Source organism: Pongo pygmaeus, chromosome 3, assembly GCF_028885625.2.
Source record: "Pongo pygmaeus isolate AG05252 chromosome 3, NHGRI_mPonPyg2-v2.0_pri, whole genome shotgun sequence".
Classification (NCBI taxonomy): domain Eukaryota; kingdom Metazoa; phylum Chordata; class Mammalia; order Primates; family Hominidae; genus Pongo; species Pongo pygmaeus.
Genome location: NC_072376.2, coordinates 23,972,520 through 23,990,538, shown reverse-complemented (window position 1 = coordinate 23,990,538; position 18,019 = coordinate 23,972,520). Strand labels below are relative to the sequence as shown.

The 18,019-nt window shown below is 41.4% G+C and overlaps 1 protein-coding gene across 6 annotated transcripts in view; it reads left to right on the top strand.

The window, feature by feature from the left end:
* The window catches only part of CCDC149 (coiled-coil domain containing 149), a 107,194-nt gene that overhangs the window by 39,998 nt on the left and 49,177 nt on the right, over positions 1-18,019 (top strand). The window lies entirely within an intron of this gene.

The following is an 18,019-nucleotide window of genomic DNA, read 5'->3' as shown; positions in this document are numbered from 1 at the left end:
ATTCTGTGGGTGCCTGCTGTTCTGTGGGTGCATACCATTTGGTGGGTGCATGCTGTTTTGTGGGTACATACCATTTGGTGGGTGCATACTGTTCAGTGGGTTCATACCATTCTGCGGGTGCATAACATTCAGTGGGTCATACTGTTCTGTGGGTGCATACTGTTCAGTGCGTACATACCATTCTGCAGGTGCATACCATTCAGTGGGTGCATGTCGTTCTATAGGTGCATGCTCTTCTGTGGGTGCATACCATTTGGTGGGTGCATACCGTTCTGTGGGTGCATAATATTCGGGGGGTGATAGATACCATTTGGTGGGTAAATGCCATTCTGTGGGTACATAATGTTTAGTGGGTGTATACCATTTGGTAGGTACATAATACTTGGTGGCTGCATGCCATTCTGTGGGTGCATACTGTTTTGTTTAGGTTCTGCCACTTCACACTCTTAAAAGCCATCTTCCATTAAAATTCACATGCCTTTACTTTCTTTTCTCCTGCACGGTGGCCAACACTGTTTATTGACCAAACCAATGGTTTTACATACACATTTTTATCATCAAATCCTTATATATATGTGGATCTGCTTCTTAACTCTCTGTTCTGTTCCTTTGAGCTCCCTGAAAAGTCCTGTGGTTCTACCACATTATTCTTATTGTTTTGCTTTATAATACTTCTAATATCTTTTTGGGCTAACCTTCTTCACTTTGCTCTTCCTTTTCAAAGGTTTCTTATACGTTACTTTTCTCAGATAAAACCTAGAAACATTTTATCAAGTTCTCCTCTGATCCTTCCCACACAAATCCTATTGGTACTTTTATAGGGGTTTTGTTAAATTTATAGATTAACTTGGTGTCTCTCTCTCTCGTAGATAGATATGTTCTGTGGCTTTATAATAAAAACATTTACATTGACTAAGGAGAATCTGATGAATTCCAGTAAGTCTGTTAAGCTGCATTCTTACAGCTCTAAAAATACAAGTTCAATGACCTAAACATTGGCTTTGTAGCATTTAAAATGGCATTAAGTTTCTGTCCCTTTAGGATTGAGAGTGTGGTGGTGAGAGCTTGGGCTCTGCAGCCTTTCTTTCTGCCTGGGTTGGAACCACTGAGTCACTCTCTCTTATACATGTATTTATGAGAGAGAGAGAGAATGAGAGAGCAAGCTATTTTCATATATAACTTTGTTAGAACTTTCCTTAACTTTATAGTTGTTCTGTACTGACATGCCCTAAATGACGGCTTTTTATGGACTTGAAGGGAGTCCAGATGATGGTGATGTTAATGCTGTGTATTTCCCGTTATAGGGAAGCCTCTGTGCCTGAGCAGGACTTTGAAATGGGTGGATGCAGATAGCAACCCAGGAGTGATTTGCTCTCTTCCCAGCTGTCATGGCTAACCCAGCATCCTGCTTCTGCTCATTGATGGTGTACCAGCACCACATGTAAATTCCTTAATTCCATGGGGTCATTGCCTTGAGACTTTTTTATGCTGGTGAACAGTTTGCCCAACACACACACATTTATCCTCAGAGACCAACTCAGTCCTACGGCTACCCATTCATTCATTCAGCATGCTTACTTATACGCTCCCTTCCTATCTTACAGGATTATTTTATAATGCTCCAGGCTTGATCTAAAGTCACATTTTTCTGTGATGCTCATTGACTTTTTTTCTAAACAAAATGTAGAAATTTATCTTTTTTTTTTTTTTGAGGGAGTCTCGCTCCGTCGCTCAGGCTGGAGTGCGGTGGCGCTATCTCAGCTCACTGCAAGCTCTGCCTCCTGGGTTCACGCCATTCTCCTGCCTCAGTCCTCCCGAGTTGCTGGGACTACAGGTGCCTGCCACCATGCCCGGCTAATTTTTTGTATTTTTAGTAGAGATGGGGTTTCACTGTATTAGCCAGGATGGGGAAATTTATCTTTAATGTTTAAAAGTTGGAGTTCTTAATCTTGAATTGCCAGGTGTTTTGGGTTTTGAGGTTTCGGAGGTTATAAGCAGCACCTTTGCTGCTATTTTAGAGTTTGTTAGTATTCATGAAGGAGTTTTATAGTTTTAGGGGAATTCACATTCCACAACTTTATAATAAAAAATTTACATCAACTGAAGAGAATCTGATGAATCCCAGTAAGTCTGTTAAGCTGCATTCTTACAGCTCTAAAAATATAAGTTCAACGTCCTAAACATTGGCTTTGTAGCTTTTCATATGGCATTAAGTTTCTGTCCCTTTAGGACTGAGTGTAGTGGTGGAAGCTTGGGCTCTGGAGCCTCCCTGCCTGGGTTGGAACCAGTGATTGCTGCACGAGATAGGATGCTTCGGGGTGCAAGTGACAAATTCTAAACTGCTTGAACAATAAACGAATTAATTACCTTACATAGCGAGAAGTTCAGAGGTAATGTGGGCTTTAAGTACTTGATGGTTTATGGCTTCATGAAGTTGTCATGTACTCATTCTCTCCACTGTGCCAAATTTAGCAAGTAGAAATACAGGGCACCCGGTACATTTGCATTTCAGATAGGAATGTAGAAAATTGTATTCTTTTTTAAGTACAAAAGTGTGTGCCATGTGATTTTGGGGATAGGCTTATATTAAATTATTATTCATTGTTAATCGAAAATTCAAATGTAACTGGACATTCTGTAGTTTACCTGACAACACTACCATTTTGCTGACTTAAGCACATCAGCTTCCTCTTACATTTAGTATCAGCTTCCTTCTGTGTCTGGTTTCCCTCAGGAGAAGCAGAAAATGCAGCCATGGAAAATAAGTCCTCCTCTCCAGTCTGGCTGGGCCAGTGTAGGACTTGCTCCCATTCCTGGTCTAATAGCATGCACCAGGGGGCTGCTACACACTCATCGACTTTGATTCATCACTTGGGATGGAAGGGCTGTTAGGGGTTAGCAATGATGTCCACTAAACTAATTGTGAGGCTTTGGGAAGGCTCCTTTGAGTGTCTTGAGTCTCAACTTTCTCATCCATAAAATGGGGATAAATATGGTACCCACTGCATAGTGTGGTTGTCAGGATCAAATGAGACAGTGCAAGTAGAGGCCTCAGTACAGTGCCTGGCACGAGGTGAGCATCCATCAATGTGCAGTGCCTGGCACAAGGTGAGCATCCATCAATGTTTCTCACCTGCTGCTCCTCCTTGTCATCTCTTTTTTAAACAATTGCATGTTAGCAGGTTGATTCTGTCCAGCACAGCTCTTGGCTGTCAACAGGACACACTGCCCTTGTTGGGACCCTTTTGGTTGCAGTTGCTGCTCAAAGTAGCTTGCTCCAAAGACAGGTTCTGGCTCATAGATTATGGGAAGAGTTGGTTGAGCAGCCCTCGTGGGAGACAGAAGTGCAGCTGGGCCCCAGGAATAGCCACAGCAGGGCCCAGGAGCCCAGGCCTCTCCTCAGCTCTCATCTCCTTTTCTGCGCCTGCTTCCTCCTCAGAAGCGGAAGCGTGACTACCAACTGCAGTTGGGATGGAGCCCCTACACCTTTGGCTGCTAGGAAAAGGCTGCTCCCAAGTTCTAGGCTCAGGCCAATGGCCTGTTTCAGGGTCAGATGGGCGTGGTCAGGCATGCTGCTGATGAAAGGCAGCTCCTCCCACCACCATGTAGAGGGGTGCCGGGTAGACAGTGTCACAGCCATCTGCCTTACACGCCTTCTTAAAACAGTCGCAGGAGGACAGATCATAGTAATCGCAGCCGGTGTCATTGAGTGCTCACTCTTACCAAGCACTGGCTGTTGTGCTGGACATTTTGCTGTAGATGACCTCATTTAACTCTCACATAGCCACGTGCGGTAGGTACTATTATGGTTATTGCCATCTGATAAAGGAGAAAATTAAAGCATATAGAGCTCAAGGAAACTACCCAAAGAAATAACATAACTAGCTGGTGATGGAGCCAGAGCTTTGAACCTCTGCAGTCCACTCAGAGTTCATGCTGGTAACTACCATGACTCAGGGAGCACCCATGGGTGTGTCCATAAGTATTTGGACAGGAGGGGCACAGGGGTGAAAAAAGACAGACCCAGATCCCTGAGCTTGGAACTTGCATTGTAGCGAAAGTGACCGCCCCTTCATCTTATCCAGGACCATTTCCATTGACACCTCTTGTCTTGGGATCATTTCTATTAGTGCCCCCTTTCACTCCCCAAGGTATCTTGGTTTGGACCAATAATATAGTTATTGTACTAGGGATGCTACGAACAGACAACACACGAAACAATTAAAATATATAGGTTGTTAAATGGTAATCAGTGCTAAGGAGAGAAACATACAGTCCAAAATTAGGGAGGGAATTCTGACTTAGTAATGGGTAAACTAGTGGGGAAATAGCTCTAGGAGTTGGAAAAAAGAAGACTCTTGCCCCTTAAACATATTTTACATTTCTATTTACCATTAGTTTATTTAAGCATGTGATTGGTTTTAGGGTAGGTGGTAAGGTGTCCTCTTCATAGTTCAGCATGGGGAGGAAAATGCAGCATTAAATTTTTAGGGGCTGGTTGTCATGAAACTTTCCCTTTAGCCAGAAGCAGAAAGCTTTGGTTTACATGGGCAAGTATGGAAAGGGAGAGGCACAATTAGTTTCTAAACTGTGTCACCGGCAGGAAGGGGATCGAGGCACACACCCTGAGTTGGAGTCTGCTGTGTTATGCTAAATATTTATACCAAAGGCAGAACAGCAGGGGAAGTGTTTACCTCTCCAGCTGCAAAGCAAACATACCTTGTATAAGCGGAAGGCACTGGAACAAGAACCAGCTGCTGAGTTAACAGGTGGAGTTAACAGATGTGACGGGGAGGTCACGAGATGTATGTATAGGAAAAGGAGAAGATGCCACAATGAGCATATTATTGCCCACTGGCCTTGAAGCTGTGACTTTCGTTTCTTGACCCAGAATGTTGAATTTCTGTGATCTGAGCTTACTGGGCTCTTCCCCTGTTTGTTTCTTGACTCAGAAGGAAAGATTGCAATGATCACCCCTTGTTGGATTTTCTCCTTGTTTCAGTTCCATTTCTCTGGACCAGTGGTTCTTATTCTGTTGTGAATCAGTGATACCTTTGAGGATCTGTTGAAAGCCACGGGCCTTTGCTGTAGAACATGCCCGCAAAAAAATTTGCATTCAATTTCATGGAGTCACAGACCTACAGCCATTCTATAGATCCTTGGTGTTCCATGGACCACATTTAAGAGCCGCTGCTCTAAATGTATTGATGGTTCTTCTCAAATATAGATAGAAAACAATACCACATTCTTAGCCTTTGAAACACTTTGTATTTTTCAGAGACCATGCATATATGCATGCCTGCATGTAATCTCCCAGCATTCTTCTGAGGTCACACTGGGAGGTATGTCTTTCATAAAGGCACAGGGCAGCATCACAGTTAGCAATAAATAAAAAGAACTTAGATTCTGGCATTTAATTGCATGGATTCAAGTTTAACCTTTCCACTTGCTGACTGGGCAAACTGTGTCACCTTTCTAAGACTCAATTTCCTCCTGTTCATAATGGACATGATATTGAGATGTGTTTGTAAAGCTCTTATGAGGAATTGATGTGGTGGTGTTTGTGATGCTCATTGTCTGTTAGTTGGAGAGTGCTCAATGAATATTGGATATTTTTAATTTTTCCTGTGACTTATCCAAGGATACATAGCAGGTTAATGGAGGAGGCTTAGATTCCAGACCCCTCTAGCTTGTAGTTTGGTGCTGTAGTTCAGGCTTTTTGTTCTATATTCGATTCTTAGACTGTTTCAGCTGGGAAAAACTATAGTCAACATTCAGTCCAGCCCATTTTGGAAGTCTAAAGATTAAGTGTCTTGTTCAAAGCTCTCTGCTTAGGAGTGGTAGAGAACCAGAAATTGAGCTAGGAATTTTTACCTGCTAAGCCAGTTTTCTTTCCTGTAGCAACTTATATATATATGTGTGTGTGTGTGTGTGTGTGTGTGTGTGTGTGTATATATATGTATATACATATATACGTGTATATATGTATATACATATATATGTGTATATATGTATATACATATATATGTGTATATATGTATATACATATATATGTGTATATATGTGTATATATATGTATATATATATATATATTTTTTTTGCTTTTTGGGTCTTCGCATTAAAGGACAGATGAGAACTTTTACATTTGTGGTTCTAGAAATATAGTTGTTGAGGCTTTCTTTTGGTACTCAGAATCCTTTTTAAAACAACCAATTTCCAATGGCAAATCATCCGTTAAAGAAGCTGTGAAGAAATTGAGACAACAGTGATTGCACTAATAGCTTCTCGTGGGATATTGAAATGAAAATTTCTTCTTGTGACTTCAGGCAGAAGTGTACACAGAGCGCCCCTTTGCACTGCAGTGAGAGATCACCAAAAGATCTCCAATGACCCTTTAAATATTTTTCTTTTGCTAAACAAGCAGTTCCTGCAAAGCAGACAAAGGGGCATTTAAATTATCTTGGGTTAATTTTCTTATAAGATGGGATTCTTCGGGGTCACAGAGGTACATTTTCCCGGTGAAAACTCCTTGAATAAACAGTCAAACACATCTTTAAGATCTTTGTCTTTTCCTGTTTTGATTTCAAGCAGACATACCACAAAAGGTATCTCTCTTGGTCCAGGAGGGAGCTGTTGCCTTCTCGCCTCTAAAAAGTGATGGCTTATTTAGACAGTGACATGCGCCAAGATGACAACCCTGGAAAAATCAGAGCATAGAGTGGCCCTTTGTGGGATGGGAAGGAGCCTTTCATTTCCGTAAAAAAGTCTCCTTGGTCAAGCTTATTTTAGTCTCCTGTGACTGCAAATCACAGTGACTTCGTATATACGTCCTGGTTTGTTGCTCAGAACCTAAAACTTCCTTCAAAGATCTCAAGTGCTTTGAGATGTTTCTTTTTATATCACTTTGAATGGTGTGAGTTTTTTCATTACACCAGGGAAACTAGGAAGAAAGCCCAGGTCCTGTCCCTAGGAGCACTCCCAAATCGTAACAACAGCAACTTTATTGTGAGGACTAATGCACCTTGCCATAAGCCCTTTCAATCCTTGAAACCATTTTGTAAGGAAGGTGGAAGCATCCCCTGATTTATAGATGAGGAAATTTAAGCTCAATGAGTCTAAAGAACTTGGGAGCTATTAATGGAGCCACTAACTGGCAGATGCAGAATCATAATGGCCAAGATGAAGCAAACGTTTATTTAAATAGCAACCTCCCAAGCCTATTCAAAAGCATTTGCCTGTGGGGCCTGGAAATGCATTCATTCACAAGTGTGTGTTTTGAGATTACAAGGTGGCAGTAGGCTGCTAAGGTCTCCTTGCACAGCCAAAAAATGTGTATGAATAAGCTCTCGGGTGGTTGCTCTTTTTGTAACTAAGAAAGCTGTCGCTGTAGCAAAGGTCATCACTTTGGCAGTTGCTGTGAATAGGAGGCCCTTGCTAAGCAAAGCAAGTTTCACTCTGTTAACACAGGAGTCACCATCAGACCAAAGCAGCAGAGTAGAAATTGCAATTAAATTTGCCGTCAATCACGCCTCTCAAGAACCCTTGATGTTTCATCAAACATTTTTTTAAATGTATTCTTGCTTAATCTAGTACTTTCCCATATCGAAGGTATGGATTTAAGGGTCCCAGAGTATCAAACTTTTTAATACCATGTAAAAATCTGGTCTCTTTTTCTCATTCTCTGTTTCCTTACTTTTCTTGAGAAAGTGCCTAGGTCAAGGGCTTGCATGTCTGTCTGCCTGTCTGTCTCTCTCGTTTTCTTCCAATTTTTGAATTCCAGTTCTGATTTATATGTCTTCAGATTGAGAGGTATGTTACCAGACTTTCTGGAATACATCATTTTTATATTATGGTGTAGAATAACTTTTCCATGGTGAGGTTACATATACAGTCATTCCTCAGTATACAGAGGGGATTGGTTCCAGGAACCCCATGTACACCAAAATTCTCACATACTCAAGTTCCCCAGTTAGCCTTTCAGAACCTGTGAATACAAGAAGTTGGGCCTCCATATCCATGGGTTTTACATTCTGTGAATACTGTATTTTTGATCTGTATTTGGTTGAAAAAAATTCACACATAAGTGCATCTGTGTGGTTCAAGCCTGTGTTGTTCAAGGATCAACTGTATTTAGTAAATTCTGAAGATTTGGGATGACTTTGTAACTGTCCAGTGGGTTCATTTTGCCCACTGCCTAGATAGAGCCAATTTATCAAGACAAGGAAATTGCAATAGAGAAAGAGTTTAATTCAGGCAGGGCCAGCTGAACGGGAGACCGGAGTTTTTTTATCACTCAAATCAGTCTCCTTGAAAATTTGAAGACTAGGGGTTTTCAAGGATAATTTGGCAGGTAGGGGGCCAGGGAGTGGGGAGTGCTGTTGGATCTGAGATGAAATCACAGGGAGTCAAAGCCGTCTTCTTGGGCTGAGTTAGTTCCTGGGTGAGGGTCACAGGACCAGTTGGCTAGTCCCAGTGAGGTTATCCAGTTATCAGAAATGCGAAAACCTAGAAAGACATCTCAAAATGCCAATCTTAGGTTCTACAATAGTGGCATTATTAGCAGGAATAATTAGGGAAACTGCAAATCTTGTGATGTCTGGAATAATGACTGGTGATTATTTAATGATACCTACCTTTCAGTAGAATTCAGGTCCCTTTCTTCCTTCTAACTTAGTGGATTTTCATTAGTTTTACAAGAGCAGTTTAGTTTTTGAGAAGGGCTATTATTTAAACAATAAACTAAATTTCTCCCAAAGTTAGCCCGGCCCACGCCAGATGTTAGAAATACCGAAATTGTTAGAAATAGATTATCAGTCCCATGAAGAAAAGTCAGCACCGAGACAAAAGATCTCTCAGCAAGGCACTCTTTACTTTCTGCAGAAAGGGTGCCCCTCGCAGATGGAACAATGGTGAGAGCACACCTGAACAAACGAAAAGCAGATATATTTGTCCCTTATGCATTTGGGTCATCCTTACCGCTGTGTCCTGCATCCACTGGCTGGAGCTGAACCTCACAATCTTAAACTGATACCTGATTTGCTAATAGCCTAAAACTTTCCTAAATAGGTAAGTGCAGGGAAGAACAAAGAAGGAGAGGAAGTTGCTTATGAAAGGTTTAAGGAAGCAATAACATTTCCAAATAAGGAAGGGGCATAAGCTAGAGCTAAGACTAGGCTGGGCCTGTCCAGACATGCCTGGGCTAAAGTGTAAGAATTAATAGTTGATAGAAGGCTTTAGAGTAAGGAGCTATTATTCCTAGTGTCTACTATTTTATTTTTAAACCAAGATGAGCTTTGAAGAGGAACTTTTCTACTTTCTGCACTGGGGAATGAGTGAAGACAGCCAGCCTGTGAGGTTAGCAGCCATGTCAGATTTCTCTTACTGTCATAATTTTGCAAAGGCAGTTTCAACTTGCAGGATTGTTCCTGAAATATTGGCCTTTTCCTCTACTGGCTACTGGTCTGAAATATTTAAGGACACAGGTGAAAACATGTGGCCTACCTCTTTGATTCCTATTTCCAGTGTCTGGAATAGCACAAGGTTAAAAGGTTTTTCTTAAACTTTTTTGTTTTTGTTTTGTTTTGTGTTTTTGAGATGAAGTCTTGCTCTGTCACCCAGGCTGGAGTGCAGTGGTGTGATCTCAGCTCACTGCAGCCTCCACCTCTGGGTTCAAGCAATTTTCCTGCCTCAGCCTCCTGAGTAGCTGGGACTACAGGTGCATACCGCCACGCCCGGCTAATTTTTATATTTTTAATAGAGATGGGGTTTTGCCACGTTGGTCAGGCTGGTCTCAAACTCCTGACCTCAGGTGATCCTCCCACCTCAGCCTCCCAAAGTGCTGGGATTACAGGCCTGAGCCACTGCCCCCAGCCTCTCTTAAACTTTTATCACTTTGTTTTTTGTTTTGTCTGTGGGAGAAATAAAGGTTTTCCTTTCTCCTGTTAGGTTCAGTGACGGGCCTGCAAACTTAAATGACAAAAGACAAAAGCATACAATTTTGCTAACATTTTACATGCAATGGGAATTCACAGAAAAAAATAAAACTCAGGAAGCAGTTAGACTCAGGGGCTTATATGCCATTTTAACAAAGGAAAGGGGATTTGGGCTTTGAGTGATGATGAATTGTGGGAAAGCAACCAGGAAATATATGGGAGAAATTAATGAAAGATAAGGGTTATTTTGGTAAATTTGTTTATGAAGAATATTGTGTCAGGTTTGAATCAACCTAGTTATGTTAACTCCAACAGGGCCCAAGAGGTTTCACAATCAATCAGTGGCCAATTAAATGTTTTCAAATTCACGATTTATTGTGAGGCTTTCACACACCAGCAATCATGTAAGTATATTCAGCCAATAGGCAGTGATGAGAGAGAAGGGGACAAACCACAGCGAGTAGCCGGGGAGACCCACACACCCACAGACAAACTAGAGAGGGCCGGAATTTTCTAAAAATGCTGACCAGCAGGAGGTTAACTGCTCTTTTTGGGCAGAACTTCTGGCGGCCACAGCTGGTATCCAGAGGCGGCCTCAGAGTTACCACAGACAGAAGTTCTACAGATGCTTCTCCATGGTCAGTTGCTTTGCTGTTTTTATGGCCCTCCACGGAGTGTGCACACTCACTATCTCAGCTACCATGTGACTTCAGTTTCTCGTCAGGTCTCAGGGTGCCTAGCCACAGCAGGTATTACCACCTCAGACCATTATGCATATGTTTATCACTTTGAAGGGTCAACAGTTTCACTGTCACTTGTCATCAGTGACTTCATTTTGAGACAATTAGCATCACAAAACATTATTATCTATCAAGATTCATCTTGGTGCCGACTGTCTCTGGTGATAGGAGTCTCTCTCTTCTTCCTGGTACTGAAGTGGGTGACACCTTCTCAAAGGGAAATGTATGCCTGCTTTTAGACAGACAAAGGAGTGTAGAGAACTCTTCTTCCTGCGTTTGTTGATTCTCAGTTGCCTTCAGCTCAAAAGATTCCTTATGCCAAAGTGGCATCATTTAGGGTGGTGTATCCTGATTCCCTTCATGTCCATCTTCTCATTTCTTACAGGAGGGAGAGAAATGGTATAGAATGGAAACTTTTCTCCCAAAGCTGAAAGATTTAGGGCTTGTCAAATTTGACCACTGTCAAATATTTGATCATTGAAAATAGGTTCGCTTAACATCATGGTCATTGCCAAATATGATCCATGATTACACAGATGCTCCTCAGCTTACAAGGGGGTTGATTTTTTTTTTTAATTTCAGTAGTTTGGGGGGAACAAGTTGTGTTTGGTTACGTGAGTAAGTTCTTCAGTGGTGATTTCTGAGATTTTGGTGCACCCATCACCTGAGCAGTGTACACTGTACCCAATATGTAGTCTTTTATTCTTCACTCCCATCCCATCCTTCCCTTTGAGTCCCCAGAGTCCATTGTGTCATTCTTATGCCTTTGTGTCCTCATAGCTTAACTCCCACATATCATTGAGAACTTAAAATGTTTGGTTTTTCATTCCTGAGTTACTTCATTTAGAATAATGGTCTCCAACTCCATCCAGATTGCTGAAAATGCCATTATTTTGTTCCTTTTTATGGCTGAGCAGTATTCCATAGTATGTATATACATATATATATATATATATATACCACATTTTCTTTATTCGCTCATTGATTGATGGGCATTTGGGCTAGTTCCATATTTTTGCAATTGTGAATTGTGCTGCTACAAACATGCATGTGCAAGTGTGTTTTTCATATAATGACTTCTTTTCCTCTGAGTAGATACCCAGTAGTGGGATTGCTGGGTCAAATGGAAGATGTACTTTTAGGTCTTTAAGGAATTGCCATATTGTTTTCCATAGTGGTTATAATAGTTTACATTCCCACCAGCAGTGTAAAAGTGTTCCCCTTTTACCACATCCATGCCAACATCTATTATTTTTTGATTTTTAAATTATGGCCATTCTTACAGGAGTAAGGTGTTATTGTATTGTGATTTTGATTTGCATTTTCCTGATAATTAGTGATGTTGAGCATTTTTTCATATGTTTGTTGGCCATTTATGTATCTTCTTTTGAGAATTGTCTCTTCATGTTATGTCCCTTCTTTAATGGGAATATTTGTTTTTTTCTTGCAGATTTGCTTGAGTTCCTTGTAGATTCTGGATATTAGTCCTTTGTTGGATGCACAGTTTGCAAGGATTTTTCTCCCACTCTGTGGGTTGTCTGTTTACTCTGCTGATAATTTCTTTTGCTCTGTAGAAGATTTTAGTTTAATTAAGTCCCATCTATTTATCTTTGTTTTTGTTGCATATGCTTTTGTATTCCTGGTCATGATGTATTTGCCTAAGCCAATGTCTAGAAGGGTTTTTCTGATGCTATCTTATAGAATTTTTGTGGTTTCAGGTCTTAGATTTAAGTCCTTCATCCATCTTGAGTTGGCTTTTGTATAAGGTGAGAGATGAGGATCCAATTTCATTCCTCTACGTGTGCCTTTCCAATTATCGCAGCACCATTTGTTGAATAGGGTGTCCTTTCCCTACCTTATGTTTTTGTTTGCTTTGTTGAAGATCAGTTAGCTGTAAGTATTTGACTTTATTTCTGGCTTCTCTATTCTGCTCCATTGATCTATGTCGCTGTTTTTGTATCAGTACCATGCTGTTTTGGTGATTATGGCCTAATGGTATAATTTGAAGTCAGGTAGTGTGATGCCTCCAGAGTTGTTCTTTTTGCTTAGTTTTGCTTTGGCTATGCAGGCTCTTTTTTGGTTCCATGTGAATGTTAGGATTGTCTTTTCTAGTTCTGTGAAGAATGATGATGGTATTTTAATGGGAATTGTGTTGAATTTATAGATTGCTTTTGGCAGTATGGTCATTTTCACAATAGTGATTCTACCTATCTAAAAGCATGGGTTTGTTTCTATTTGGTTGTGTTGTCTTTGACTTCTTTCAGTAGTACTTTGTAGTTTTCCTTGTAGAGGTCTTTCATCTCCTTGGTTCAGCATGTTTCAAAGTACTTTATTTTTTTGCAGTTTGTAAAAGGGTTGAGTTCTTGATTTGATTCTCAGCTTGACCACTGTTGGTATATAGCAGTGCTACTGATTTGTGTACATTGCTTTTGTATCCTGAAACTTTACTGAATTCATGTATAAGATCTAGGAGCTTTTTGGAGGAGTCTTTAGGGTTTTCTAGGTACATGATCATATCATCGGCAAACAGCAGCACTTTGACTTCCTCCTCACCGATTTGGATGCCCTTTATTTCTTTCTCTTGTCTGATTGCTCTGGCTAGGACTTCCAGTACTATGTTAAATAGAAGTGGTGAAAGTGAGTATCTTTGTCTTGTTTCAGTTCTCAGGGGGAATGCTTTCAACTTTTCCCTGTTCAGCATAATGTCGGCTGTGGGTTTGTTATAGATAGCTTTTATTACCTTAAGGTATGTCCCTTCCATGCAGATTTTGCTGAGGGTTTTAATCATAAAGGGATGCTCAAGGGGGTTACATTCTGATAAACCCATCGTAAATTGAAAACATTAGAAGTTGAAAATGCGTTTAGTACATCCGACCTACATCATAGCTTAGCTTAGCCTAGCCTACCTCAAATATGCTCAGAACACTTATATTAGTGTAAGGTTGGGCAAAATCATCTAACATAAGACCTATTTTATAAAGTGTAATTTATTCCATAGTGTACTGAAACCAAAAAACAGAATGGCTGTATACTCAAACTACAGTTTCTACTGTATGCCTATCTCTTTCACACCATTGTAAAGTTGAAAGATCATAAGTCGAAGCATCATTAAATCAGGGACTGTCCGTATTTTAAAATCTCCCATTGGTTCTTGTAAGTTTAAAAAACATGTTGCATTTGTAGTGTAAACCATTCTGACTTATTTTGCGGCATTTATAGGGGAATTGGAACGGTGGTAGAGGCAAGAGCTAGAGTTCAGGGTGCAGCAGGGCTTAAAGAAATGCTGCAAGATAGCTGCCCTCTCCCATGTGGCTAACCTACCTCGGTGAGGATTCCTGCAAACGGTTGGGAAGAGGTTGGGGGTGAGATCCGACGGCTCAATCAATTTCCTGGTCTTTGCCTTCACAACAACTGTCAGTATTTGTAGTCATCATCCCTGTCCAGAGAGAATTTCTAGGGCCTCCCAGTTCCCACACCCGGGGCTGGCTTTGGTGAATTGCTTCTGCAGGCATCATTTATAATTGGGGATTGAGTTGTTCCTTGACAAAGGAAGGTGTTTCAGAATGGAAAGCTGTCATATCCTTTCGGCCTTGAATCTCTCCGCTATGTTTTCATCAAATCTCTCTTCGCTCCCTTTCCCATCACAATTTTAATAAACTCCTAGCTAGAAAGAGTGACTTAAATATATGGATTCTCCCACGTATCCCACTATATTCAACATTCCACTATTATCAGAGCAAAAATGTCAGCCTTTAATGTTGGCTCTCGCTTGATCTGAATATTTAAAACAGGCTTCTTTTTAAACCTTTTTATGTTTTGCTATTTATGCTGCCTCCTGCCCCCAGAGATTTAGAGGAAAGAATCTCTTGGTTTTGTTTTCCTTCCCTGTGAAACCCAGTCTTAGGCAGGCTGCCACTTCTCCCTGACATTTCCTTTACATAGTGCTGTTATTCTAAACTGATGGTCACAGAGTCCTTCTCAGTAACAGGGAGATAAAGCGCTCTGCATAGCTGGTAAATTATAAGCAGGCACCGTGTGTTAGCTTGATGGATTGTTATAGTGAACGTGTGTGAGTCATGGGTGTTATTTTTGGTCAAAAGAATCGTGTGAACTTTTCTCCTCTATTTTGAGCACTTTGGAATGTACTACTTTCTTTTTTTTGTTGTTCTTTAAGGTATATGTCAAGGAATTATGCACCATATCAGAATAGTCATTTTCTAGTGTTCAAAGTTATTGTTTTGGAGTTGAGGAGGTGGAGGGACTGAATAGAAAAGAATTGTATGTTGACAAGGAATCTAGCCTGTTAAATGTAAAAGAAAATTACAGTCACCTGCTTTGAAGCAGTGGTGCCACCCCGACCCCACTGTACTCCAGGGGTCAAGTTTAAAGCTGGGGTAGATTTATAGTGAACTCACTTGGAGGATTGCAATTTTAATAAACCATTGTTTTGCAGCTAATGTAGAAATGCCTGGCTCTTAGTAGATTTCTTTTCAGCCAGGCTCCAGAGTAAATAATGTTCAATAATCACATCACTGGGTCTCTAAATAACTGTTTCCTAAAGCAGCCCTGCCCTCTGTCCTGGCCATCACTGGAATTATTGACTGATTTTTATACTGAGTGTCTTTTTTACTCTAGTTTCCATATCCCTAGGAAAACCATTTGAGCTCAATGCTTTTTAAAGTGAGGCCCAAGGACCAGGGCCAGGCTGCAACCTAATTGTTTCTGGTCCATGACAAGATACATACAGAAATTGAGAGTAAGTGTTCAGAAACTTTTATAGCAATTTGACAGCATGGTTTTATGTCTGTTGAGTCTAATGATACACACTTGGGGTTTTATCTTCTTGTCTTCTTAAATTTATTTGCCTAGTAACTCATTTTTATTAGATTTTACAAAAGTATTGATCTATTATGGATTGGAAAAAGAGAACTCTTTTCCCACCAATAGACTGAGTTGTACTGGTTTACCAATACAGTAGCTACCAATGTAGCCACTGCAGTTACATTGGTCAGTGAATGTCGGTCTTCCCGCCCACCAGAGACTAAGGAAATATTGATTTAAAAAGGGAAGCTTAGGGAGGTTGGAGATTTTTTTCCCTTGTCTTTTTTTACATTTTCATTGTTGCCCTTACAGACATTTCTTTGGACCTCTCTTCTGCTAAATGAAGGTTTGGGTGAATTTTGCTGCATCTCCTCCAGATGGGGATGCTGAGATTCACCTGACCATGTGCAGTTGGCAGCCAGCTCCCAGACCGAGCAAGCGCTGGGCTGCTCCTCCTGCCGCTCCCCAGGGACAGTCACTGCTGCCCAGTGGCCTGACCCTCCATCTGGTAGGGAGGGATTATGTTTGCTGCCAGGGAAAAGGATCAATGAGCTAATGTCTGGGGAATGTTCTGGAGTTCCATGGAGGAAAGGCAGAGGCCACCCACATGTGACACCTTGAGCTAAGGAAGGAGAGCTGTGGATGGAGAGGGGGAACCAGGAAAAGAAAATCAAGAATTGAGTCATGTGTCGACTTCGCTGTAGTGCTTGTGGTCAGCCTGCTCTTGTGGCCTTGAGCTGTGCTTTCAAATGGAAGTTCTGAGATGTGATGGGGAGAGGGAGAGAGGGAAGCCTGTTTGCCTTTTCCCCTGTCTGGGACTTTTTCTCCAAGATACCTACAAGACTCTCTCTCTCTCCTTTTTCAAATCTTGATTTAAATGTGGCCTTCTCGGTGAAACCTTCTGTGGCCCTTTCTTCCAACACAGTCTATTCCCTTTGCCTGCTTTATTTTTCTCTGCAGCATGTTATCATCTAGCACACGGATGCATTATATATTCTATTGTAATATAATGTAGTTAATGTAATGTCACCCATTCAATGTCAGTTTCCAAGGGCAAGGGTTTTGTCTGTATTGTTTGCTGCTGTATCTCCCGGTCTAAAACAGTGCCAGGCAGATGCCAGGTGCCCAATAAATATTTGTCAGATAAATGAATGAACGAATAATCAACAATAAAGGGGCAGGATTGCAAAGGAGTCAACTGTGTCCAAGGAGGCCTTCGCTGCATCTACACAGCTCTGTTCACTGAGCGTTGCAGTAGGAGCCGTGGAGTGGACACAGTTGAGGGAGATAACCCGCCTTTAATGAGCCCACATGGGATGCCAGGCATTGTGGTAGGCATTCTTTGTTCATTATTTAAAGATCAAATAACTATGTGTTGCTAGCTCCATCTTACAGATGGGAGACCCAAGAGATTAAGAAACTCCTGCCAGGTCACCCAGCCCAGGAAGTGGCATGATCAGAATGCAGCCTCATCTCTCTGATTCCTCCCATTCAGGGAAATTTCCAAAGGCAGTCATTTGTTCACAGTGTCTCATGTTTCTTTGCTTTCCTACCTACAAAATAGGTTTTGATTTTCCTCATCCATCACTAAATTTTTGTCTTAGGAAAACAGAAATCTGGAAAAATTAGAACTCAAATATTACAAGATGGGAGCTTTGCAAATAGGGGGCTGAAAAATTCGATGGAGTTACTGAGTAATGTTCTCAAATAAGTGAGTAGAGATCAGGGCTTGATTAAATCCAGCCAAAGGGGATGAACGTTTTTCTTTTCTTTTTTTTTTTTTTTTGAGACAGAGTCTCTCTTTGTTGCCCAGGCTGGAGTTCAGTGGCACGATCTCAGCTCACTGCAACCTCCACGATCTCCACCATCCCAATTCAAGGGATTCTCCCACCTCAGCCTCCACTGTAGCTGGGACTATAGGCATGTGCCACTATGCCTGGCTAATTTCTGTATTTTTTAGTAGAGACGGGGTTTCACCATGTTGGCTAGGCTGGTCTTAAACTCCTGACCTCAGGTGATCCGCCTGTGTCGGCCTCCCGAAGGGCTGGGATTACGGGTGTGAGCCGTAGCAGCCAGCCAGGGATGAATGATTTTCTTTGCAAGTCTCCATGCCAGGCATTGGTTTCAGTCTTGGTATACTCTTATTATTCGTGATCTCTCCTAGGGAGAGTGCAACCTCCACACTCAGCTTATTGCCTCTTATTTTAAAAATAGTTATGGAGCATCTACTAGGTGCTTGGGAGAGGTCAGTAGAGACAATGAAGTTCCTTGCCCTTCATGGAACTTGTGTTTTAGTAAGGAGAGGGAGACAAGGAGTCAACAGTAAGCAATGAACCATGAAGTAAATGATATGGTATATTAACAGATGGCAAGTGCTCCAGAAAAAAAGATAAGGTAGCACTGGGGAAGGTTTCAGTATTAAATCGATCGGTTAAGATGGATCCTGTTGAGACGGTGACCTTTGAGCAAGACTGAAGGAGGTGAGGAAGTGAACCAAGAGGCTCTCTGGAGGGAAAGCATTCCAAA